At 43.0% G+C, this 26,728-nt stretch overlaps 1 non-coding gene across 1 annotated transcript; it reads right to left on the bottom strand.

Annotated features, from left to right (window-relative positions):
* Positions 1 to 17,229: 17,229 nt before the first annotated feature.
* On the bottom strand, positions 17,230 to 17,364 carry LOC129651835 (U4 spliceosomal RNA). Its single transcript, XR_008714343.1, has one exon. It is a non-coding gene; the product is annotated as a U4 spliceosomal RNA (small nuclear RNA).
* Between the last annotated feature and the right edge of the window lie 9,364 nt (positions 17,365 to 26,728).

Here is a 26,728-nt window from a genome sequence, read left to right as displayed (position 1 = left end):
TGAGCTGAAGATGAAGTGGTATTTTCCTGACGAGCAGCAGCTGCTGCAGAGGGCACTGGGCCAGGCTGCAGGGGTGAGGGTCATCTGGGCACAGGGTATGGTAGTAAGTGGTTTTGAGTTTTTGCAAGCTGACCTTATGGGCCGTGAGGAGATTAGCTGTGGGTGCTGGGGCAGGGGTCCTGACAGAGGCTCACGGAGCTCTCTGGATCTTTCCCTCAGCCACTCTCACAGCTGTGAGGTTGGCACAGGAAATACAGGGAGCTTTCTGTCAGAAAGGGGAAACATTTTACCCTTTTACTCTAATAATAGTGGACAAGGGAGTGTGGTTATGGAAACATGATTTAATGTACTTGATAAATACATAACACTTTTAAAGTACTTAAAAGAATACCTTACATGTAGCAAGAGCTTAGTCAAGGTTAAGGAGAAAATTTTTTAAATGATGTCTCTGAAAACAACTTTTTTTTTCCTTCTGTGTATCAATGAAAGAAATCGTCTTCAAAGGTTATATGCAATTGACAAAATCACTTTGTCTATCGATCAGATATGTTTTCCTGGATCTCTTGGGGCCCTGGTCAGATTCTGTGATCTGGCACCCTCTCAGACTAGCTCTGTGTGGAGCAACAAGTTTCCTACAGATACACTCCAAAAGACCCATGATCCAGAAAACATTTCTGGGACCTTGCTTGGCAGGAGGAGAAGGGGCCAACAGAGGATGAAATGATTGGATGATATCACTGACTCAATGGACGTAAGTTTGGGCAAACTCCGGGAGACAGTGAAGGACAGGGAAGCCTGGCATGCCTCAGTCCATGGGGTTGCAAAGAGCTGGACATGACTGAGCAACTGAACAACTTGGTTGAAAGCACAGGCAGAACACACAAAGAAACTTTCCACTGAGCTCAGATATTTCAAGTTCCCCTGGGTTGAGTGTTTACTGGTTCAGAGCCTGTCTTTCTCTGCCTCTTTGCTTTACTTCTTTTCCATAATTGATCCCATAATTTATTCCTGGAGAGGATCACTTCAGGGGAATGAGGACCATGAGAAGAACATGTCCTACCTTCTCCCTGAAGAGTTCCTTGCATGGTGAACTTTCTTGCTGCATGCAATGGGACAAAACCTAGTTTATGTCTGCTTTGGAGAGAATCTAGTAGGCATGTTGAAAAATTAGTCCTTACTATGTCCTAGGTACTGTGCTTTGCTCTCTTCATTGTAATATTTTTATGACAATCCCATGAGGTAAGTCAGGGAAGAAATGAAGATTTTAAAGATGAGGGAGTTAAGGCTCAGAAAGTGACTTGTCTACGGCTGCAGAGTTGGTAGTAGAGCTGGGGTTTAATTTCTATCTAATTTTAAAAAAATTTTAATATTTATTTTATATAATTATTTATTTGGCTGCACTGGGTCTTGGTTGTAGAATATGGGATCTAGTTTTCTGACCAGGGATCAAACCCAGGCCTCCTGAATTGAGAGTGTAGGAGTTTTAGCAACTGGACCACCAGGGAAGTCCCAGAGCTAGAGTTTATATTCATCTCCTCCCCAAACAGGGAAGGGCTTTTCTGGTGGCTCAGACAGTAAAGAATCTGCCTGCAATGTGGAAGACCCGGGTTTGATCCCTATGTTAGGAAAATCTCTTGGAGAAGGGAAGGGGAACCCACTCCAGTGTTATTGCCTGGAGAATCCCATGGACAAAGGAGCCTGGAGGCCTACAGTCCATGGGGTCACAAAGAGTCAGACGTGACTGAGCAACTAACACTCATACTTCCCCAGACTTTTCCTCTCTCCTAAGTTCTGTGACCTATAGCTTTGCTCTGAAACATAGTAGTTGCTCCGAGCAGTACATTTCCCCAAGCATCTTTCTATGTGTGTGCTTCCTCTTAGAAGGGGTTTTATGGTGGAATATGCATTCACCAGTTTACTCAGCTTTCTCATCTGTTTCTCAGGGCTGAAAGGTCCCAAGGGTTTAGAAACCCAAACTCAATACGCTCCCTAAACGGATTTGCCCCCAGGAGCCAGTGTCCCAAACCCTGTTGCTTCTGTGTTTCTCATCTTCCCATGTCTCAGAGGCAGAAAGTGGGGAAATCACTGACCTTTGACTTAAATGGAAATACTGAGTGAGGCTTCCAAGACTCCTGTGAATTCGATGATCATGCCTGCTCTGTGTGACCATCCAGCTTCAGATGTAGTAACAGAGCATGCAGGTCAGTCTCTCTGCTAGACTCCAGCCTCTCTGGAACCCTCCTGTGGGCTTCTCATTCCAGGGGTGAGAGGCTGTCTTTTGCAAAGAGGTTTAGACATCAGCTCTGAAATCTTAAAATGGAGAGGGGTCATTTGATACAATCCCTTCAGGAATCCCAAGGGAGGTCACACAAGTAGGGAAGTTGGGACCAAGAATTAGAACAGGTCGCTTGTCTCTGTTCAGTGCTTTCACTGGCAACACTGTGAAGGGCCGTTTTCAGAAATGTGACATTTCTGAAAAGTGAAGTCAGGTTTTCAAAGTAATAGGTGCAGATACCCAGTCCTTGTCTGTGAAATTCTAAAACCCTGGGTCAGACTTTGATACATCGTAATCTCTTATACTGACTGATACACAGAAATCAGAAGTGTTTTCAATTCTGGTTTCCTCAGGGTATACAAAAGAGACACAGATGTAAAGAATAGACTTTTGGACTCAGTGGGAGAAGGATGATTTAAGAGAATAGCATTGAAACATATACATTACCATATATAAAATATATGACCGGTGTAAGTTTGATGAATGACACAGGGCACTCGAAGCCGGTGCTCTGTGACAATCTGGAGGGATGAGGTGGGGAGGAAGGTGGGAGGGAGGTTCAAGAGGGAGGGGACACCAGTATACCTAAGGCTGATTCATACCGATGTACAGCAAAAACTTCACAATATTGTAAAATAACTATCTTCCAATTAAATAAATTTAATAAAAAAACAGCAAAAGTGTTTTCAGAGATAAGATCTTTTATTTCTTCCTTAATTTTTTATTAAGCTCTCCCTATATGCTAGGCATTGTTTTAAGTACTTTAAATTGTGTTAAAACATTTAATCTTATACATTCTATCATGTCAATTTCTACCACATTAACAATATTGTTGGAAAATAATAAGCATTGGCTAGCACTTACGAACAGATGCTGAGTTAAGCATTTTATAATGTGATCTAATCTAACCAAACTTCTCTGAGCTCCAGACTCAGATTACCATCCCCCACTTCAACATCTCCCCTTGAGTATTTCAGCAGCACCTTGACTCCTATAGCAAATTACCGACTTACCTCTTCCCCTCCATTTCAGATGCGTACTCCCTGCCTTGTGTGTGTGTGTGTGCTAAGTTGCTTCAGTCGTGTCCAATTCTTTGCAAGTTGGACTATGGACTATAGCCCAACAGGCTCCTCTGTCCCTGGGATTCTTTTGGCAAGAATACTGGAGTGGGTTGCCATACCCTTCTCCAGGGGATCTTCCTGACCCACAGATCGAATCCGTGTCACTCATGACTCCTCCATTGGCAGGTAGGTTCTTTACCACTAGCGCCACCTGGGAAGTGTAGCAGTTCCCTGCCTCAGACAACAGCATCTATTTACACTTCCTGGACGGAGAACTTACCCTTGACTCTTCTCCACAGCTCTCCTAGCTCCCCACTTTCCATCCATCACCAACACTCTACTTCCTCTCTCAGATCTTTCCATATTTCTCCATCTCTATCAAATTACCCTCATCCAAAATACCATCATTTCTCACTTAGATTTTAGCAAAAGCCTCCTAATAGGTCTGCTCCCGTCTATTCTCACACCACTTAAATCTGTTTTGCAAATTACATCCAGGGTAATCACTTTAATAGGGCTTCCCTTGTAGCTCAGATGATAAAGAATCTGCCTGCAATGCAGGAAACTGGGTTTGATCCCTGGGTTGGGAACACTTTGTCTCTTAAAACATGTTAATGACTTCCCATTGCTCTTAGAATAAAGACAAACTCGACACAGTTGACAAGGTTCTGCTTGGTCTGGCTGCTGCCTCTCTCCCTCTTTTTCTATCAAACTTTCCTCCCATTCAACTACATGATTCTTCCTTTAGTCTTATAATATATAATGCTCCCTCCAGCCATAGAACCTTTGCACATACTGTTTCCTATGCATAGATTGTTCCTTTCCCTTGTCCAGTTAAATCCATCATCCTTTATATCTTGGCCTTCCCTAACTCCCCTCTGTCTTCTCAGTACCATGGACCTTTCATTTGTAAGATTTAGCATAATTATGTTTTTCATTTAGTTGTGTGAGTCACATCTTTTTTTGTTTGTTTGTTTTCTCACTAGGCAGTAATATCCATAACAGCAGGTGTATTTGTTCAAAATTGTATTCCCATTGCTAAGAATACTGCCTAACCTAGAGTAGGCATTATTTTTTTTTTAACTTTTATTTATTTGTGTATTTATTTTGGGCTGCACTGGGTCTTCATTGCTTTGCTTGGACTTTCTCTAGCTGTGGTGAGCAGGGGCTCCTCCCTAGTTGTGGGCGTCTCATTGAGGTGGCTTATCTTGTCTGGTGCACAGGCTCTCGGCACTTGGGCTTCGGTAGTTGCAACACACAGGCTCAGTAGCAGTGGCCCACGGGCTTAGATGTGCCAAGCCATGTGGAATCTTCCCAGACCAGAGATTAAATCCATGTCCCCCGCATTGGCAGGCAGATTCCTATCCACTGCACCACCAGGGAGGTCTGGGCATTCATTTTTCAAGTGTTATCTGATAGATGAAAGAAATCAATAAGTAGATTTGCCCAGCATGGTAGAAATTGTAATGTTACTACTATTTCAGTCAATTTTATTCTGACCACAGAAAGCCTTCTACATGTGATGCAACCACAAACTCAAAATCTTCTAGGACCAGGCAGGTAGTGTACACGAGAGGGAAGCCATCATCTAAGGGGAGCAGCTACAGAAAATATATGCTCAGTGATTTTTCAGAGAAACGTATGTGTGAATTTTTAAAGTGATTTTTATTGATAGAGGAAATACTGAGAGGACTGTCCAAAAAGATGAAGGAAAGGAGTGGGGAAAGTGTGTTTTTAACAAAGTTTAAAATGTGCTTCCCTAGTGGCTCAGCGGTGAAGAACCTGCCTGCCAATGTAGGGTATGCAGATTTGATCCCTGAGTCAGGAATGCCCTGGAGAAGGAAATGGTGACCTGCTCGAGTATCCTTGCCTGGAAAATCCCGTGGACAGAGGAGCCTGATGGGTTACCGTTTACAGGGTCTCGAAGAGTCAGACACAACTTAGCAACTGAACAACAGCAAAAGCATTTAACAGATTAAGAAGATGTAGTGAGTTGAAGAGTGTCCCCCCATGCCCCATGGATTCACATCTACCCAGAACCTCGGAAGGAGATCTTATTTGGAAATAGAATCTTTGCAGGTACATTTAGTCAAGGATTAAGATGAGATCATATAGGGTTAAAATGAAACCTAAAACCAATGACTAGTGTTCCTATGGAAAAAGGGAAGGACATAAAGAGTCTCAGAGATAAAGTCCACATGGAGACAGAGGCAGAGATCAGAGGGTGCTGCTCACACCAAGAAACTCCAAGGATTCATGTTCCTTGCAACCACCAGAGGTGAGGAGAGAGGCAGAGAATAGACTCTCCCTCAGATTTTCTGAAGGAAGTCACCCTGCTGATACCTTGATTTCAGATCTGGGGTCTCATAAACTGTTTTAAAAAATTGTAAATCCTGAAGATTTCTTGTTTGACTCACTAAGTTTTTTTTTTTTATAGTTCATTAGAGGTCTTAGCAAGGGGTATTCCAGAGGAGAGGTTTAAGAAGTGAAAAGGAAGTGAGCAAGTGGAAATTCTGTGTCTATTCCTGCCCTGAGTCACTCACACACCAATCCATGCTATGAATAGAAACTTCTAGGGGCTTCCCATGTGGCTCAGTGGTAAAGAATCCACCTGCCAATGAAGAAGATGCAAGAGACATGGGTTTGATCCCTGGGTGGGGAAGATCCCCTGGAATCATAAATGGCAATCCATTCCAGTATTCTTGCCTGGAAAATTCCAAGGACAGAAGAGCCTGGTGGGCTACAGTCCATGGGGTCACAAAAGAGTTGGACACGACTGAGTGACTGAGCACACACATACCCCACATGCCCCAGGGCATGGCCAGCTTGCAGTCTGCCTGTGGGTCTGTCTTGGATACATGGAGAAGAGGGACTTCCAGGGCTTGGCCAAGTTCCTGGAAACACATGAGACTGGCTGGGTCCACAGCCAAGAGGGAGTTTGGCTCTGCTCAGAGCCAGGAACGTGACACCCGTAGGAGAAGTGGAGGAACCTGGGAGGAGGAGGACAAAGGCAGATGGAGACAGAACCCCTCCTGTTGGGGAGCAGGGAACGTAGAAGAGCCAGGGAGAGGATATGATTGCAGAGGCCAGTCCCAGCATAGGCAGTCAGAGCCCCAGGCCTCATCCAGGTGGATATCAAGCTCAGGCATGGCTCAGAAAAGCACCTCAGGAAGCCAGTCCAGCCAGTGGGGAAGCTGGCTAGGGACTCCAAGCAGTGGATGATTAAGAGAGCTGAAAAGTGGAAGTACCTTGTGACTAAGAATTGTGCCTATTCTTGGTCAGACCCTGAGAGCTGGGGTAATGTGAACAAGGATGCAGGGCCCTAACAGAGGAGAGTGGCAGGGCAGGATCTGGGTCTAAGGCAAGCCGCTGGGTCCTTCATTCTACAATATTCAACACTTTTACCTGGATCTGAGCAGCTGACCTCCAGCTGCTTCCCTTAATTATTCCGACTGTATCACTTAACACTCCCTTATGCTTTTATTACTTTAATTTGCATGCTATTTATATAACTATTTGTCTAGCAAGACACCCCCCTCCCCCACACACACCCCTTTCAGTAAATGCTCAGGTCTGTGTGTGCTTGTGTTCAGTCTTGTTTGACTTTTGCAACCCCATGGACTGTAGCCTGCCAGGCTGCTCTGTCCATCGGATTTCCCAGGCAAGAATACTGGAGTGGGTCATTTCCTTCTCCAGGGGATCTTCCAAACCCAGGGATTGAACCCACATCTTCGGTGTCTCTTGCATTGCAGGCATTCTTTACCCGCTGAGCTACAGTGGAAGCCCCCTAAATGCTCAGGAATTTTTTAAAAAATATTTATTTACTTGGCTGTGCCAGGTCTTAGTCGTAACATGTGGGATCTAGTTCCCTGATTAGGGATTGAACCCAGGCCCCCTGCATTGGGAGTGCAGAGTCCCAGTCACTGGACCAGTAGGGAAGTCCCAGGAAATTGTTAATAATTCGTTTTAACAAGGCTAGCCATTATGAAGAACTCAAAGCAATTGTCAGAAATGGCCATTTCTCTATCCCTGGAAAGTGAGATGTTAAAGGAGTTATCCCTGTGACTGTTTCTTCCTTGTCTTTGTGGGAATATGATAGTATCAGCTCAACATTTTCTTGAGCAATAAATAATGTAATTCCCATAGCACAGTTCATTCAACATAAGCCCCGTTATTCTGTTTAAAAAAATAAGTAAAAACAATAAAATTTTACTTCAATAATTTTTTTTTAATGTGCTTGTTTCTCCCTATAACACAGACAGTAGTTATGTGGGCTTTGGGTCCAAAAGTGCTCTGATGGGGCAGCGACTGGGAGTAATTTGAAAATATAATAAGGTGATCTTAGTTAGGAAAATCCTCAGCAGATTTACCCATTCATTTATTCATCCCAATAAATATATTCCTTAATTGTCTACCTTGCCAGGCATTATTACAGAGTAAAGAAGCCCTTGTCTTCAGGGAATAAACAATGAATGTTTATGCCAACACCATGTGTCGTAAGTGCTAAGAAGAGTTACAGGATAGAGAATTAGAATCGGTGTTATTTCAGATGAGTGTTCAGGGGAAGCCTCTGTAAGGAGGTGAGATCTGAGTGAGTAGGGACCTGGATGAAGTGAGGGAATGAGCCAGGGGTACATATGAAAGAAAGAGGTCCCACTGGAGAAGAGAGCATTTTGGAACACTCTTTCCTTGCTGGGAGAGGTTGGGTCACAGGAGGAAACTGCAGAAGATAAAAGTTGGAGAGGAATCCAGAGGCACAATTACATAAGCCAGACCAAGGCTGTTTCCTTTTATTATACACAGGAAGGAGGCCTATGGAGGTTCTGAGCCAAGTAGTATCATGACTGATTTGACTTTTTAAAGGATAATCTTGGCTACATTTTGCAGAACAGGTTGTGAAGAGGCAAGATTGGAAGCAGAGCCCGGTAAGGAGAATTTGCACTGGTCCTATGGAGAGGTGAGGACATCTGGGCCCACAGTGTTAACAGTGAAGATGGTGAGATTGGGTCAGAATTGTGATGTGTTTATTTTTAGTTTATTTTTTTAAAATTTGTTGGAGTATAGTTGCTTTACAGTGGTGTTAGTTTCTGCTGTGCAGCAAAGTGAATCAGCTAGATGCACGCATATACCCCCTCTGCAATGTATTTAAAAGGCAATTGTAGTGGATCAAAATGATGGACCCCCTCCCTCCCCCCAAAAAAGATATGTCCACATCAAGTCCCTGAATCTGTGAGTGTTACGTTATTTACAAAGAGTCTTTGCAGATGCAGTTACTGTAAGAATCTTGAGACAAGGAGGTCATCATGGATTATCTGGGTGGCTCTAAATCCAGTGACAAATGTCTTTACAGGAGGTACAGAGAAAACTCTGACACACCGTCGAGGCTCTGGCCCACATCCTCCCTACTCATTCTGCCTTCCGACTGACTGTGTTCAGCCCTGTGTCCATCCATGGTGTCACATGCCCTTCTCTTGGGATCTGGGAATAACAAACTCTCTTTTCAATGGCAGTCATCTCTGGCTCTGTTGGCCTTGTCATATCTAAATAATAATGTTGTTGTTTAGTCACTCAGTCATGTCTGACTCTGTTATGACCCCATGGATGTAGCCCACCAGGCTACTCTGTCCATGGGATTTTCCTGGCAAGAATATTGGAGTGGATTGCCATTTCCTTCTCCAAGGGATCTTCCCCACCCAGGGATCTAACCCGCATCTCTTGAATTGGCAGGTGGATTCTTTACTGCTGAGTTACCTGGGAAGCCCGTCTAAATAATACTGAAACCTATGTTTAAAGCAGTTGGTGCAGTGAGCAGGGCAATCTGATTTCAGACTTCAGTGATATGCCAACGGACTATTCTTAACTTACTAACTGGTTCCACTAGAGGGCAGCAGTAGCCCGGGTGGGTGCCCCTGCTTGCTGGTGTGCACTTCGGCTATGGTTGCAAACCTGTTTGCTGCATTTGTTGGGTGTTGCCATTAACTCTGGCACCCCACTCCAATGCTCTTGCCTGGAGAGTCCCATGGACGGGGGAGCCTGGTGGGCTGCAGTCCATGGGGTCGCTGGGAGTCGGACACGACTGAGCAAATTCACTTTCACTTTTCACTTTCATGGGCTGGAAAAGGAAATGGCAGCCCACTCCAGTATTCTTGCCTGGAGAATCCCAGGGACTGGTGAGCCTGGTGGGCTGCCGTCTATGGGGTCGCACACAGTCGGACACGACTGAAGCGACTTAGCAGCAGCAGCAGCAGCCATTAACTCTCATGGTAAATTCAGAAGTCAAAAGCTGAGTCCTCCCCATATTTTGATCTGAGCTGAGCCATTTGCTTAGATCCTGGGGTGATACGCCAGGGGCACCTTTTTTTTTATATATATATATATTAACCAGCCAGGCTTACCAAAGCATCCTCTGGAGGGAGCAAGGTGTGACTTCCCTCCATGTGCTAGGGGCCAGTCAGAACTGATGTGTATGTGTGTATTGGAGAGTGCAGGGGGAGGGGGAAGGTAATAACTTGTTATTTCTCCCTGCACTTCATCTTGCCCATCAAGTAGAGACAGTATGCTCTTCGGAGGCTCTTCTGAGTTGCCGGCCAGGCACAGGGTCAGTATGAGGGCATCCACCCCAGAGACCAGGGCTCCTGCATAAGGTGCTGTCTCCTGAACCAGTGTGGTATAAAGGATCACATGCTTGGAGACAGGTGGCATAATGCTTAGTCAAAAATGAAACAAAGCAGGGACACGTTTTCCTTGACCCGACTAAAACCCCCAAGGAGGTCATGCAGTTGATTCAGGCATGGAAAATTCTGGAGTGATGTGCATTGGCTGCTGCTCACCAGCACACCAAGAACTGCGTGCTCAGAGCACAGAGCCTCAACATGCTGTTAAGGCCACTGTCACTGTCCTTGGAAATAGATCTAGACCATTATAGTATAATGGAGACACCCTAGAGAGGGGGCCACCACCCACAGACAGGACCACTAGGAACCACTGGGAATTTATCCAGTAAACAGTGAAGGGATAGACAACAGCTAGGGAAGATAGGAGACCAAAAAAAGAAAGAAAGACAATGAAAATCAGCCAGTACTTTGGGCAAGGGGGCTGGTTGTGCCATCCAGGGAGAGGCTGTTATAACTATCTAAGTATGCAGGTGGAGGCTTCTGATGCAAGAAACTGCCCTCCCCAGATTCATGCAATATACCATTAAAAGAATAAATGATGGGTCACTTACTGGGCTTTCCTGGACATAGAGATTCTCACAGACTCTGAGTCTCTGAACTTTGAATACCCATTGCCCATTATGCTTTGTCTCATGGAAACATCACCCACACGTTCAGCATGGCTATTAAGGCCTCTTTAATACATACTGGAGCCAAACTTGGACCCTCTGGCATATTCCACCTACAGGAAAAAGCGGCCTCCTCTGTCTCCAGTTTCTTGCCAAATGCCATGGAGCTGGAGGAAGTCATCCTTGTCCTTTGCTTCTTGGCTACCTGGAGAGCCCCTTGGGTTAACTGAATGAACAGCAATGGGAGTTCACACACTGTACAGATGGCTTTGCCAAACATCAAAAATGATGGTGCTCAGTGGAACATTGCTGTTTTTACCCCTTAGTCAGGATGTCCTGATAAAGGGTGGGATCCAAGGATGAACACTATTGGTCAAATCTTAAGCAGTCAGTTATCTCAGCACTGGACGCCCTTTAAAAATTCCTCTATCTTAAGACTTCTCTGATGGTCCAGTGGCTAAGACTCTGCACTCCCAGTGCAGGCACCATGGGTTCCGTCCCTGGCCAGGGAACTAGATCTCACAAGCCACAGCTAAGAATTTGTGTGCTGCAACTAAAGAGCACACGGTCACAGCAAAGTTCAAAGACCCTGAGTGCTGCAATTAAGACCAGGCGCAGCCAAACAAATAAACATTTAAAAAGTTGTCTACCTTGCCCAGGACTCTCTTAATCCAAGACATCTTGGTTGATTTACATTAGATGTCAACTTCAAGAATTTTCACACCACCTTTCCCTATGTTGAAAGGGGAATTTCAATGTGTATAAAGACTCAGTATACATGAAGTCCTTTAATAATATCTCCCCTTATCTTTATATCCGTTTGATGTTACCCTCATCCCATAAATGCTAGAAATGAAAGTGTTAGTCGCTCAGTCATGTCCAGTTCTTTGTGACCCCATGGACTATAGCTGGGCAAGTTCCTCTGTCCATGGATTTCCCAGGCAAGAATACTAGAGTGGGTTTCCACTTCCTTCTCCAGGGTATCTTTCTGACCCAGGGATTGAACCGGGGTCTCCTATGTTACAGGAAGATTTTTCACCCTTTGAGCTATCAGGGAAGCCCATAAGGGCTGGAGGCTGGATCTGAGATGCATACTCTCCTGGGACTCATTAACCATAGATTGTTTCATGAGTCAGGCAATTGCTTATATGATATGGGACACATTTGAGCAGAAACTTTCACCAAAGAAAAGAAAAGCAAAAACCATCAAGTGCAGCTGCACACCTTTGGTCTGGGTGCTTTTGATGGCTTGCAATCTGGAGGCTCAAACCTTCCAAGAAAGCCATTGTTTTGTTTGAAGTTTACTCTTTTGTTTGTTTGCTTTGTTTTTTTTTTTCCTTGTGTTTTGGCTGCACAGCATTTGGGATCGTAGTTTCCCAGCTAGGGATCAAACCTGTGCCCCCTGCAGTGGAAGCATGGAGTCTTAACCACTGGACCACTAGGGAACTCCTAGAAGCCATTGTTTTAATCAGACATGGCAAAGCTGAGACCCGCAAGCTATCAAGTTTGGCTGATACAAGCCCTGTGACCCAAAGACCATCAGTGATGAAACCAACAATTGAGACTAAAGGTCATAGCAATTGGCCAGACTGGAGGGCCTTTCTGCAGGCAAATGCTGGAGTTCCAACCTAATCCACAGATATTTTAATTGGCGAACAATCTGACACCCTATTAATAACATACTGCCCCTTCTAGGTCTATCAAATTTCTAGAGATAGTAAACAACTCATCCTGAACAGGCATACTAACCTATCCAAAGTCCGTGGCCCCAGTCACCTCTTCTATCAAGCTTTCACACTTTCCACCTGCCCTAACCACCCCTGGGCCAATTACCAGACAACAGGGGATAGCCTCTAAGCCCCACAGCCTGCTGAAATGATTTGAACCAGTCAATTTAAGCTTGTTTATCCTGCCTTGCCTTTTCCCTCCCAAAGAAACCACAGTAAAGGCTCTTACCCCATTTTTCCCAACTCCTTGAACATTTTGACTAACCCTGGAACTATCCCATGTTATGCCCTCTTCTCTTGGAATCTGTGAGTATAACAAACTATCATCCCAATAGAATTGATCTATTGGCTTTACAGTACTTAAATGATAATAAGACCTATGTTTTAAAAAACTAAGGCCATAATGCCTTTGGTGGCTCAGTGGTAAAGAATCCACCTGCCAATACAGGAGATGTGGGTTCGATCCCTGAGTCAGTCTCCAAGGGGAAAGATCCCTTGGAGAAGGAAGTGGCAATCCACTCCAGTATTCTTGCCTGGAGAATCCTGGAGGAGCCTGGTGGGCTACAGTCCGTGGGGTTGCAAAAGAGTAGGACATGACTTAGCGACTAAAACAACGAAATAATGCCTGGGCAATCTACCTTTTAGGCTCATCAAATGAAGAGCCTCATGGCTACTTCTCCAAGGTGGATATGAGATGAATTCTCTGTCTGCCCCATGCTGAGGTCCACTGGTGCCCCTGCTGCCTCTTCCCTAATCCCATGGTGCCCTCCTTTTCCACAACAGCAGTGCTCACCCTACCTGGAATATTATATCCTGGGTGAGGAAGAGCCCCTTCTCCTACTGGTCTGAGGATGCTGTTGGGGACCAGTTATTACCCTATTCAGACTATTCCTGCCCTTAAAACTGGGCTGGACCCTTTGAAAGTGACTCACATTATTTTTCATCATTTTAGTGATCTCTCAGGTTACCTCTAATTGCTGCTGTTGTTGTTCAGCTGCTAAGTTGTGTTGACTCTTTGCAACCTCATGGACTGTAGCAAGCACGCAGGGTCCTCTTCCTCCATTATCTTTAATTACCTTATCATAAAACTCTGAAAGTCTCAAAACTAAACTAATTCTAAGCCATTGGCATTTTAATGTGGATTTGTGCCACACAATTCAGTACGGAATTGTTTTTGTTTTAACACAGTTCTCATGGATCCTTCTATACTTGAGTTACCTTCCTGCCAAACTCATTATGGGTAGAAACCCCTATTTCTCCTTTATATGCACGCGATGTGGGAGACCGGGGTTTCATCCCTGGGTCAGGAAGATCCCCTGGGGAAGGGAATGGCTATCCACTCCAGTATTCTTGCCTGGAGAATTCCATGGACAGAGGAGCCTGGCAGGCTACTGTCACAGAGAGTCACACACAACTGAGCAACTAACACTTTCACTGCTCAGTCATGTCCAACTCTTTGTGACCCCATAGACTGCAGTCCAGCCCTCCAGACTCCTCTGTCCATGAAGTTTTCCAGGCAAGAATACTGGAGTGGCTTACCATTTCCTTCTTCTGGGGATCTTCCTGACCCAGGGATCGAACCTGCATCTCCCAAGTCTTCTGCATTACAGGTGGATTCTTTACCACTGAGCCACCTGGGAAGCCCCATTTCTCCTTTACAGTTTGGATAAATGTTAGGTGCTCATTAAAGACTTGTCTCATCAACTCACATGGACAGAACTGATTATAATAGCTGCTGTATCTTCAGGTTAAAATCAGACAGAAAAATGTCATTAGGTCAAAGGTTTCCCAATTCAGTTAAGAAATTCAGTTTAATTGCCAAAAATGTGGGCTTTAACACAGGACACTGATGTAACAAACAACCCACGGGCAGCCGTCCATTGTCCTGTCCACATGTGTGGCTTTATCTAAGTTATCCGTGTGTTAAGGCTCGTCTCCCTACACTTCTGCTCTGAACAGTCTGAGACAAATGAGCAAAAGAGACAGACTCTCCCATTTCTCAATCCACAATTGATCAAGCAATTGTTAGGCAATCAAATTGGAAAACCAGCCGTAGATGACCCCAAAGCAAATCCATTAACCCTGAGATAAGTGAGGAGCCTGGTGGCCTGCAGTCCATGGGGTCGCTAGGAGTCAGACACAACTGAGCGACGTCACTTTCACCTTTCATTTTCATGCATTGGAGAAGGAAATGGCAACCCACTCCAGTGTTTTTGCCTAGAGAATCCCAGGGATGGTGGAGCCTGGTGGGCTGCCATCTATGGGGTTGCACAGAGTCGGACACGACTGAAGCGACTTAGCAGCAGTAGCAGCAGCAAGTGTATCCCAAGTTTTATGATCATTTTTGCTCATGTTTTAATAGCACCCTTACCACTGGGTCTCTCTAGGTTCAAGCTGCTTAAAGTGTGCTCTGTGGACCAGTAGGCTTTACCTCCTTCAGGAGGTATTGGAAAAGCATGCTATCAGACTCCCTGACTCAAGACCTCAGAGTCAGAATCTTCATTTTAATCAGATCCCAAGGTGAAGTAGGTGTATGTCAAGTTTGAGAAGCACAGGTATAGGAGAACTAAAATAAAAGGACTCCATTTTCACCCTGTGTAGGTTTTGTTTGGGGGATTTCTTTTTCTTCTCACCAAATTTTGGAAAAGGTAGAATAGTTCAGGTATGCTGCTGCTAAGTCACTTGAGTCGTGTCTGACTCTGTGCGACCCCTATAGACAGCAGCCCACCAGGCTTCCCCGTCCCTGGGATTCTCCAGGCAAGAACACTGGAGTGGGTTGCCATTTTCTTCTCCAATGCATGAAAGTGAAAAGTGAAAGTGAAGTCGTGCAGTCGTGTCCGACTCTTTGCGATCCCATGGACTGCAGCCTACCAGGCTCCTCCATCCATGGGATTTTCCAGGCAAGAGTACTGGAGTGGGGTGCCATTGCCTTCTCCGTAGTTCAGGTATAACACTGAGAAAAGCAATGAAACTTTTAGTCATTTGCGTTGTTGACTCCAATAGCATTAGTTAGGTTAGTTCATCTCTTAGGGAAATTCCAACAAGACAGTATATTAATTCATTTTTCTACCTAGATCCTACATGCTCTTTCCTGCCCTTCCAAACCTTTAGCTTTAGCTATTTAGTTTAGTTTCTTTAGCTATTTCGTTTCTTCAGCTATTCCTTGGATTCTGTGATCATTCTTATACCTTTCTTGTAATTTCTCCTTGTGCTTGACTTGGGTAGATTTGGTTTCTGTTGCCTACATTTAAAGAACTCCAGTATGAATAGCTCCTTCATAGAGCAGCTATGAGGATCAAACGAAATGATGTAAATGAAGCATTTAAGCATGGTTTAGACCAATAGAAAAATGTCAATACATTTAGATACTCTGATTGCAGTGATTGGAACTTTGAAGGGCTGACTAGAGAGAAAAGGGTTACTAAAGATTCTTGCTTCTGTTCCCAGGGATACTAGGAGCTTTGAAACTGAGGCTGAAATGGGTTTCAGGGTCAGGCCTCTTTTTATACCTTCTATAAATAGGCATAAAGAGTCTCAGGCGAGTCATTGTTAGCTTTCAAATTTATGTCTATATGATTTCATAATGAATTACTCTCTAAAAAGGGAGAAGTGGTACCCACCCAGAGACCACCACCTCCTGTAGCACAGTTCCTCCAGGGTATTACAACAGAAATTCAATTATCAGGAACAAGGGAACAGGATCAAATTGGTGACAGTGATCCCAACAAAGTATCATGCTCCTTTTGTTCCCCCCAACCAATGATATTTCCCTTTGATGGAATCACTTACTGAAAGTTCTGGTCCTCAAACACCTGATACAGACTTAAGGCACATGGGAACTCCATATATGATGAAGCTGGCATCTCAGAAACAGTAGGGGAAAAGTACTACTTTACAAATGACAATTAAGTAGTTAGTTGGGACAAAAATATTGGGTCTATGCCTTAAACACACACTCACATAAGTTCCGCATAAACCCAATATTAAACTGTAAGAAACACATTCACTAAAGGACTAGAGGAAATCATTGGAAAATTATTTTTGGGTCTTTGGAGTGAAAAGTCTTTTTAAGCATAACTCAAATCAATAAGACACCAAAGGTTGATAAACTGGACTTTGTAAAAGTTTAGAAAACTGTGTATGATACAGTATATACAAGCATATGCCATCTACTGCATTGAGTCACTCAGTCATGTCTCTTTGCTGCCCCATGGACTGTAGCCTGTCAGGCTCCTCTGTCCAGGGGATTCTCCAGGCAAGAATATTGGAGTGGGTTGCCATTCTCTCTTCCAAGGGATCTCCCCAACCTAGGGATTGAACCCAGGTCTCTTGCATTGTAGGTGGATTCTTTACCATCTGAGCCACCAGGGAAGCTCAAGAATACTGGAGTGGGTAGCTTAACCCTTCTCCAGGTGAACTTCTCAACCCAGGGGTTTCCTGCATTGCAGGAGGATTCTTCACCAGCTGATCTACCAGGGAAGCCTCACATACGTCATAGACAATTTCAAAAGACAAATGACAAATTGAGAAAAAATACTTCTCAAATCATATCACAGACAGAAGGTTAATCTCCCTAACACATAAAGAAACCTCTAAAATTAATAAGAAAAAAGATAATAACTTAAAATGAGACAATTTTTTTAAAAAGAAATAATAAATAGCTCCTATTAGTCCATTTAGGAACTAAATTGTTAAACACACATACACAACTTGAGATTGTACTGAGACAGCATTTTCACCTCTCAAGTTGGCAAAACCTTCAAGATTTGATAACACCCTCTGTTGGCGAACACACAGTAGAATTATGGTACTTTCAAAGAAATGAGAAGGCTTTCAATGTACTGATACAGAAGTTTCTCTAAGGAAAAAAGCAAAATACAGAACAATAGATGTAGTGTATCATCATTTATGGTTAAAAGGGGAGAGGGCAGAGAATGTATTTTGAGAAAAGTTTTCAATTAGCAATAATCACAGCTCAGATAAAACTCATTGACTGTGATACTGCCACTGTGCAAAGCTTTGTTTTGAAATGTATAAATGTCTTTGCCTGTGTATGTACCCATGAGCTCTGAGAGCTCACACACACACACACACACACACACACACACAACAAACCTAGTAACAGGATGTGGTTGGAATTTGGGGCTGGGGAAGGAAGATCTTTCACTGTCATACCTTTTTGTGTGTTTTCTTTTTTTAAAATGCTTGTTGAGGTGCTTGAATGTATTGCTTAATAGTGATAACTAAAAAATAACATCAAAGAACCAAGAATAAAAATAAAATGAAGTTCATATCTTTTAAGGAAGACTCAGGAATTTGAGGTTTTTCCATGTGCTGAAGTTCTAAGGAAATTAATTATGTGATGAACATTTGTAGAGCCTGTATACTTTACAAAGTACTTGTTTCCTTGTTCTGTCTACATTGCACCATTGCTCCTTCAATTTTTAACGCAAACAACAAAGTCGGTTTTGTTATCGACATTTAATAATAGCTGAGAAATTTCCTGGTGGCGCAGGGGATAAGAATCCTCCTGTTAATGTGGGGGATGCATGTTTGATCCCTGGTCAAGGAAGGTCTCACATGCCACAGAGGAGCTAAGCCCGTGGGCCACAACTACTGAGCCCACATGCCTAGAACCTGTGCTCCACAACAAGAAAAGCCATGCCAATGAGAAACCTGCTTACCACAACTAGAGAAAGCCCCCACAGTAGCAACAAAGATCCAGCACAGCCAGGAAAAAAATACAGCACCTGAGAAAATTGAGCCTCGGCTATCCACAAATCGCCAGATCTCACGTGCATTAACACAAAGCTGGAACATAACCTGAGTTTCCTCTTGCAAGACTGACTTCTTTCTACCATGCTATGCTGCCTTGGGACACTTGACTTTGGTTGTTGGTCTGAGTGGCGACATTCTACATGTTCCCATTGTCCTGTGGAATGTGCAATGTTGTTAAGTCACTTCAGTTGTGTCTGACTGTTTGTGACTCTATGCATGACAGCTTGCCAGATTCCTCATCCATGGGATTCTCCAGGCAAGAATATTGGAATGGGTTGCCATTTCCTCCTCCAGGGCATCTTCCTGACCCAGGGATCGAACCTGTGTCTCTTATGTCTCCTGCTTTGGCAGGGCTCTTCACCACTAGCACCTCCTGGGATGTACAGTCATGCTTATTCTCTGGAGTGATGATACAGATGGATGCTTGTGCTGAATCTGTCTTGAATCAAGGTCCCTAGAGTCTCCCTCCTGGGTGGGAACATTTATTATGGATATAATCATACTGTGACATGCAGAGTTCCAAAGAATAGCAAGGAGGGATAGGAAAGCCTTCGTCAGTGATCAATGCAAAGAAATAGAGGGAAACAATAGAATGGGAAAGACTAGAGATCTCTTCAAGAAAATTAGAGATACCAAGGGAACATTTCATGCAAAGATGGGCTCAATAAAGGACAGAAATTGTAGAGACCTAACAGAAGCAGAAGATATTAAGAAGAGGTGGCAAGAATACACAGAACTATACAAAAAAGATCTTCAGGACCCAGATAATCATGACGGTGGGCTCACTCATCTAGACTATGAACAAAGCTAGTGGAGGTGATGGAATTCCAGTTGAGCTATTTCAAATCCTAAAAGATGATGCTGTGAAAGAGCTGCACTCAATATGCCAGCAAATTTGGAAAACTCAGCACTGGCCACAGGACTGGAAAAGGTCAATTTTCATTCCAATCCCAAAGAAGGCAATGCCAAAGAATGCTCAAACTACTGCACAATTGCACTCATCTCACATGCTAGTAAAGTAATGCTCAAAATTCTCCAAGCCAGGCTTCAGCAATAAATAAACCATGAACTTTCAGATGTTCAAGCTGGTTCTTAGAAAAGGAAGAGGTACCAGAGATCAAATTGCCAACATCCACTGGATCATTGAAAAATCAAGAGGGTTCCAGAAAAACATCTATTTCTGCTTTATTGACTATGTCAAAGCCTTTGACTGTGTGGATCACAATAAACTGTGGAAAATTCTGAAAGAGATGGGTGTATCAGACCACATGACCTGCCTCTTGGGAAACCTATATGCAGGTCAGGAAGCAACAGTTAGAACTGGACATGGAACAACAGACTGGTTCCAAATAGGAAAAGGAGTACGTCAAGGCTGTATATTGTCACCCTGCTTATTTAACTTATATGCAGAGTACATCATGAGAAATGCTGGGCTGGAAGAAGCACAAGCTGGAATCAAGATTGCTGGGAGAAATATCAATAACCTCAGATATGCAGACGACACCACCCTTATGGCAGAAAGTAAAAAGGAACTAAAAAGCCTCTTGATGAAAGTGAAAGAGAGTGAAAAATTTGGCTTAAAACTCAACATTCAGAAAATGAAGAACTTGGCATCTGGTCCCATCACTTCATGGGAAGTAGATGGGGAAACAGTGGAAACAGTCTCAGACTTTATTTTTCTGGGCTCCAAAATCGCTGCAGATGGTGATTGCAGCCATGAAATTAAAAGACGCTTACTCCTTGGAAGAAAAGTTATGACCAACCTAGACAGCATATTGAAAAGCAGAGACATTACTTTGTCAACAAAGATCTGTCTAGTCAAGTCTATGGTTTTTCGAGTAGTCATCTGTGGTTGTAAGAGTTGGACTGTGAAGAAAGCTGAGTGCCGGAGAACTGATGCTTTTGAACTGTGGTGTTGGAGAAGACTCTTGAGAGTCCCTTGGACTGCAAGGAGATCCAACCAGTCCATCCTAAAGGAAATCAGTCCTGGTTGTTCATTGGAAGGACTGTTGTTGAAGCTGAAACTCCAATACTTTGGCCACCTGATGTGAAGAGCTGACTCATTTAAAAAGACCTTGATACTGGGAAAGATTGAGGGCAGGAGGAGAAGGGGACGACAGAGGATGAGATGGTTGGATGGCATCACCAACACAGTGGACATGAGTTTGGGTAAACTCCAGCAGTTGATGATGGACAGGGAGGCCTGGCGTGTTGCGGTTCATGGGATCGCAAAGATTCGGACATGACTGAGTGGCTGAACTGAACTGAACTGAACTCATATAGTGGGAACATTCACATCCTATCATTGTTGTATTCACCAGTTTGAGAAAATAAGCTACAAGTATGTATTTTCAGATGGTGAATACGTGTCCTCTTTTCTAGACACTCTCCTGTTTCCAGCAGGTCGGAAAATTCATTTAACCACCTTGCTGCTGCTGCTGCTGCTAAGTCGCTTCAGTCGTGTCCGACTCTGTGCGACCCCATAGACAGCAGCCCACCAGGCTCCCCCATCCCTGGGATTTTCCAGGCAAGAGCACTGGAGTGGGTTGCCTTCTCCAATGCATGAAAGTGAAAAGTGAAATTGAAGTCGCTCAGTTGTGTCCGACTCTTAGCGACCCCATGGACTGCAGCCCACCAGGCTCCTCCGTCCATGGGATTTTCCAGGCAAGAGTACTGGAGTGGGGTGCCATTGCCTTCTCCGTTAACCACCTTACAGTAAGGTAATTGTGTCCTTACATAAAAAGTTGAGCCAGAAGCAAGTCATTTAAGAATAATTTTGCACCAGGTTCTAGGCCAAGAGATAATAACTCTGAATGAGAACATAACCCCCAAGGGGAAATAGATATCTTGCTGGCAGAGCTCTATACGTGCTTTGTAGTTCTATGGCAATAGCAGATTTCTCTAGTTACTGAGTTAAGACAATAGTTTTTAAAAAGTATTTATTTATTTGGCTGCATGGGTGTTGGTTGTGGCATTCTAACCCTTAGTTGCAGCATGTGGGACCTAATTCCTGGGCCCCCTGTGTTGGGAGCTCAGATTCTTAGCCATTGGACCACCAGGGAAATCCCCAAACAACGTGTTTTATAAGAAAAACCTAAAGCATAAGCGATAAGTCAGTGGACTTCATTTTTTTTTTTTTTTTTTTTTGCTTTTACAATAGCCAACACATGTTTCTTAAATGTCTGGTAAACATTCCATTCTATGGTGTGATGCTACCTGTTTTCACTCCCTTGTGAGGCTCTTACCACACATTCTTATTTACTACCATAAACTTATCATATGTCTCAATTCATTCATCAGCAAATGTGGTGAATAACTGAGCATACATTTTAAAAAATTTTCTTTGCTGGGCAATAACCAATGGGGATAAGTTAAAATTCTAATGAAATGTTTTGTAGCATTAAAAGGAACCAGAGCAAAAGTCAAGTGGAGAGATAACAAAGTGCTGACACAAACATTTGTTTGGGTGGAGTCAGTTCAATTAAGGGTGGGATGGGAGGTGGGAGGGAGGTTCAAGATGGAGCGGATATATGTATACTTATGGCTGATTCACATTGTTGTATGGCAGAAATCAATACAGCATTGTAAAGCAATTATCCTCCAATAAAAAATTTTTAAATAATGCAGAAATAAGCTGAAGGGCAAAAGCCATCTTGTTATGAGTGAGAATTTGTGTCTTGGAATGACTTTTTTCCCTTTCATGCATCCAGTATTTTCTTTTAATATATATATTTTATTGAAGTATAGTTGACTTACAATGTTTCAGGTGCACAGCAAGGTGATTCAGTTATAGATATACACATATATTATTTTTCAGATTATTTTCCATTATAGATTATTATGACTATTATTATTAGTAATAATAATTACTAATTATTAGTCTAATAATTACTATTATTAAACTATTATTAGAGTCTATAGACTATAGTTCCCTGTGATATTCAGTAAACCTTTGTTACTTGTTGCATATCTATGTTTTTAAAATTAGAATAGCATTCTATTCATGCTAAGTCAAACAAATGGAATCAAAATGTCATAAATTTTTTTAGCCAGGCAAAAATTCATAAGTTTTCTAAAATATGTATATTATACATGCTATGGACAGAAGAGCTAGGTGGGCTACAGTCCATGGGGTCACAGAGAGTCAGATACAACCTGAGCGACTAACACACACACATGTATACAAAAGTTTTTATACTATCCTTGATAAAGGCTTGAGAAAGAACATCAGAAAAAAGGAAGAGATGGAGAAATTGGAAAACAAACTAAATGAAATGGGAGCACTGAATATGAAACAGAAAAAATGAAACGGGGGGGAGGAGCCAATATGGCGGAGGAGTAGGACGGGGAGAACACTTTCTCCCCCACAAATTCATCAAAAGAGCATTTAAAAGTCGAGTAAATTCCACAAAACAACTTCTGAATGCCGGCAGAGGACATCAGGCACCCAGAAAAGCAACTCAACTCTTCGAAAGGAGGTAGGAAAAAATATAAAAGACAAAAAAGAGACAAAAGAGGGAGGGACGGAGTTCCGTCCTGGGAAGGGAGTCTTAAAAAGAGAGAAGTTTCCAAACACCAGGAAACCTTCTCACTGCCGAATCTGTGCCGAGCTTTGGAAGCACAGAGGGCAACATAAAAGGGAGAAAAAAAATAAATAAACAATTAAAATCGCAGATTGTGAGCCCTACGGTAACTCCCCCAGCGGAGAAGCAGCGCAGACGCCTGCACGCGGCATTAGCAAGCGGGGGCTGCGCAGGGAAGCGCGGCGCGGGCTGTGTCCCTTAGAGTAAGAATCGGCCCGAATGTCCTGAGCGCTATCTGAGGGAAATAATTTGGGCTAGCAAACCAGACTGTGGGATATCTACCACGCGAAAAGCCAGCCCTAACCTAAGACACCGCCAGGCCTGCGCACAGAACAAAGGACTGAACAGAGATAGCCGGCTGCAGACCTTCCCCCTCCGGTGACAGGCAGCCAGAGCCGGAAGGGGGCAATCGCAGCCCAAGAGAGACACTTATCTATAAAACTGTAAGCAGGCTTCTTTGCTAACTAAAACTTCTTGGGGGTCTGGACGGTCAACATCTGCCTGAGAAGGCGCGCCGGTTTTACACCCAGATAACCGAGTGGCGGGGAGGCGATAAGTCGCAGCATTGGCGCCCGCCAAACACATCACCTGAGCTGCTCGAATCTGGGAAGAGCACAAAACGCAGGCCCAACCGAGTCTGCGCCTCTGAGGACTACCCGAGTGCCTGAACCTGAGCGGCTTGGACCTGGGAGCTCAGCCCAGGGCCGGCCTCTGATTGTTCCTGGCGGAACAACCTAGAGCCCGAGCAGTGTGGGCAGGGAGGCTACACGTGCCGTGAGCGGGGTCAGACCCAGTGTGGCTGAGGCACTGCGAGCGCACGCCAGGGTTATCTGTTTGCAGCATCCCTCCCTCCCTCACCACAGCGCGGCTGAACAAGTGAGCCTAAATAAAATAAAAAAAATAGTGTCCTCCACTGTCCCCTTTGTGTCAGGGCGGGAACCAGACACTGAAGAGACCAGCAAACAGAAGAAGCTATAACAGAGGGAAACGCCTTGGAAGCTACAGGCCATAGATTAAAACCCTGTGGTTACTACGAACTACATAGGAAGGGGCCTATAGATCTTGAGAAATATAAGTCAGACCAAGGAACTAGCCAAAAATGAACTGAACCCACAATACTCACAACAAAACCAGAGAAAGACCTAGATATATTTTTACTATTTTTACGATCAATCTTTCTTTCTTTTTTTTTAATTAAAAAAAAATTAAGTCCTCTATTGTCCTTTAATTTTCACTTTTATAACTATTACTTTGCAAAAAAAAAAAAGACCCTATTTTTTTTTCCTTCAGCAAACTTCATATATATATTTTATAATTTTTTGACCGTGTTTTGTTTTGTTTTGTTTTTTTCTTTTTCTTCTTTTCTTTAATATTGTATTTTTGAAATTCCAAACTCTACTCTAGATTTTTAATTTTAGCCTTTTGGTATATGTTATCAATTTTGTACCTATAGTTTTTTTCATAATTTCTGTGACTTTTTTTCCCCTCTGTTTCTTTCTCTTATTCTTTTATATAACATCATATATCTGCAATTCCAAACTCTACTCAAGATTTTTAATTTATGCTTTTTGGTATTTGATATCAATTTTGTACCTGTATTTTCTTTATAATTTTTGCGACATTGTTTTTGTTGGTTTGTTTGTTTTCTCTCTTTATTTTTCTTATTCTTCTTTTTTTTTTTTTTTTTAACATTGTATTTTTGAAATTCCAAACTCTACTCTAGATTTTTAATTTTTGCTTTTTGGTATTAGTTATCAATTTTGTACCTGTAGTTTCTTTATAATTTTCGCAACCTTGTTTGTTTTTCTTTGTTCGTTTTTTCTCTCTTTCTTTTCCTTCTTCTTTTCATTAACATCGCATTTTTGAAATTCCAAACTCTACTCTAGATTTTTAATTTTTGCTTTTATGTATTTGTTACCAATTTTGCACCTTTAAGAACCCAATCTTCAGGACCCATTTTTCACTAGGGAACAAGATTACTGGCTTGACTGCTCTCTCTCCCTTTGGACTCTCCGTTTTCTCCACCAGGTCGCCTGTATCTCCTCCCTAACCCCTCTCTACTCTACCCAACTCTGTAAAATTCTGTGTGTTCCAGACGGTGGAGAACACTTAGGGAACTGATTACTGGCTGGATCTGTCTCCCTCCTTTTCATTTCCCCCTTTTATCCTTCTGGCCACCTCTGTCTCCTGCCTCCTTCTTCTCTTCTCTGTATAACTCCATGAACATCTCTGAGCGGTCCAGTTGTGGAGTGCACATAAGGAAGTGACTGCTGGCTAGCCCACTCTCTCCACTATTGATTCCACCTTATCTCATTTGGGTCACCTCTAACTCCCTCCTCCCACGTCTCTTCTCCATGTAACGCTGTGAACCTCTCCGAGTGACCCTCACAGTAGAGAAACTTTTCATCTTTAATGTAGATGTTTTATCAATGGTGCTGTATAGAAGGAGAAGTTTTGAAACTACTGTAAAAATAAGACCGATAACTGGAAGTAGGAGGCTTAAGTCCAAACCCTGACTCCAGGGAACTCCTGACTCCAAGGAACATTAATTGACAGGAGCTCATCAAACGCCTCCTTACCGACACTGAAACCAAGCACCACACAAGGGCCAACAAGTTCCAGGGCAAGACATACCAAGCAAATTCTCCAGCAACAAAGGAACACAGCCCTGAGCTTCAAGATACAGGCTGCCCAAAGTCACCCCAAAACCATAGACATCTCATAACTCATTACTGGACATCTCATTACACTCCAGAGAGAAGAAATACAGCTCCATCCACCAGAACATCGACACAAGCTTCCCTAACCAGGAAACCGTGACAAGCCACCTGTACAAACCCACACACAGTGAGGAAACGCCACAATAAAGAGAACTCCACAAACTGCCAGAATACAGAAAGGACACCCCAAACTCAGCAATTTAAACAAGATGAAGAGACAGAGGAATAGCCAGCAGATAAAGGAACAGGATAAATGCCCACCAAACCAAACAAAAGAGGAAGAGACAGGGAATCTACCTGATAAAGAATTCCGAATAATGATAGTGAAATTGATCCAAAATCTTGAAATTAAAATGGAATCACAGATAAATAGCCTGGAGGCAAGGATTGAGAAGATGCAAGAAAGGTTTAACAAGGACTTAGAAGAAATAAAAAAGAGTCAATATATAATGAATAATGCAATAAGTGAAATTAAAAACACTCTGGAGGCAACAAATAGTAGAATAACAGAGGCAGAAGATAGGATTAGTGAATTAGAAGATAGAATGGTAGAAATAAATGAATCAGAGAGGATAAAAGAAAAACGAATTAAAAGAAATGAGGACAATCTCAGAGACATCCAGGACAATATTAAACGCTACAACATTCGAATCATAGGGGTCCCAGAAGAAGAAGACAAAAAGAAAGACCATGAGAAAATACTTGAGGAGATAATAGTTGAAAACTTCCCTAAAATGGGGAAGGAAATAATCACCCAAGTCCAAGAAACCCAGAGAGTCCCAAACAGGATAAACCCAAGGCGAAACACCCCAAGACACATATTAATCAAATTAACAAAGATCAAACACAAAGAACAAATATTAAAAGCAGCAAGGGAAAAACAACAAATAACACACAAGGGAATACCCGTAAGGATAACAGCTGATCTTTCAATAGAAACTCTTCAAGCCAGGAGGGAATGGCAAGACATACTTAAAAGGATGAAAGAAAATAACGTACAGCCCAGATTATTGTACCCAGCAAGGATCTCATTCAAGCATGAAGGAGAAATCAAAAGCTTTTCAGACAAGCAAAAGCTGAGAGAATTCTGCACCACCAAACCAGCTCTCCAACAAATACTAAAGGATATTCTCTAGACAGGAAACACAAAAACGGTGTATAAATTCGAACCCAAAACAATAAAGTAAATGGCAACGGGATCATACTTATCAGTAATTACCTTAAACGTAAATGGGTTGAATGCCCCAACCAAAAGACAAAGACTGGCTTGAATGGATACAAAAACAAGACCCCTACATATGT

This window comes from Bubalus kerabau, chromosome 4 (assembly GCF_029407905.1).
Source record: "Bubalus kerabau isolate K-KA32 ecotype Philippines breed swamp buffalo chromosome 4, PCC_UOA_SB_1v2, whole genome shotgun sequence".
Classification (NCBI taxonomy): Eukaryota; Metazoa; Chordata; class Mammalia; order Artiodactyla; family Bovidae; genus Bubalus; species Bubalus kerabau.
The sequence above is the reverse complement of the archived record's forward strand: the minus strand, read 5'-3'. Positions and strand labels throughout refer to the sequence as shown.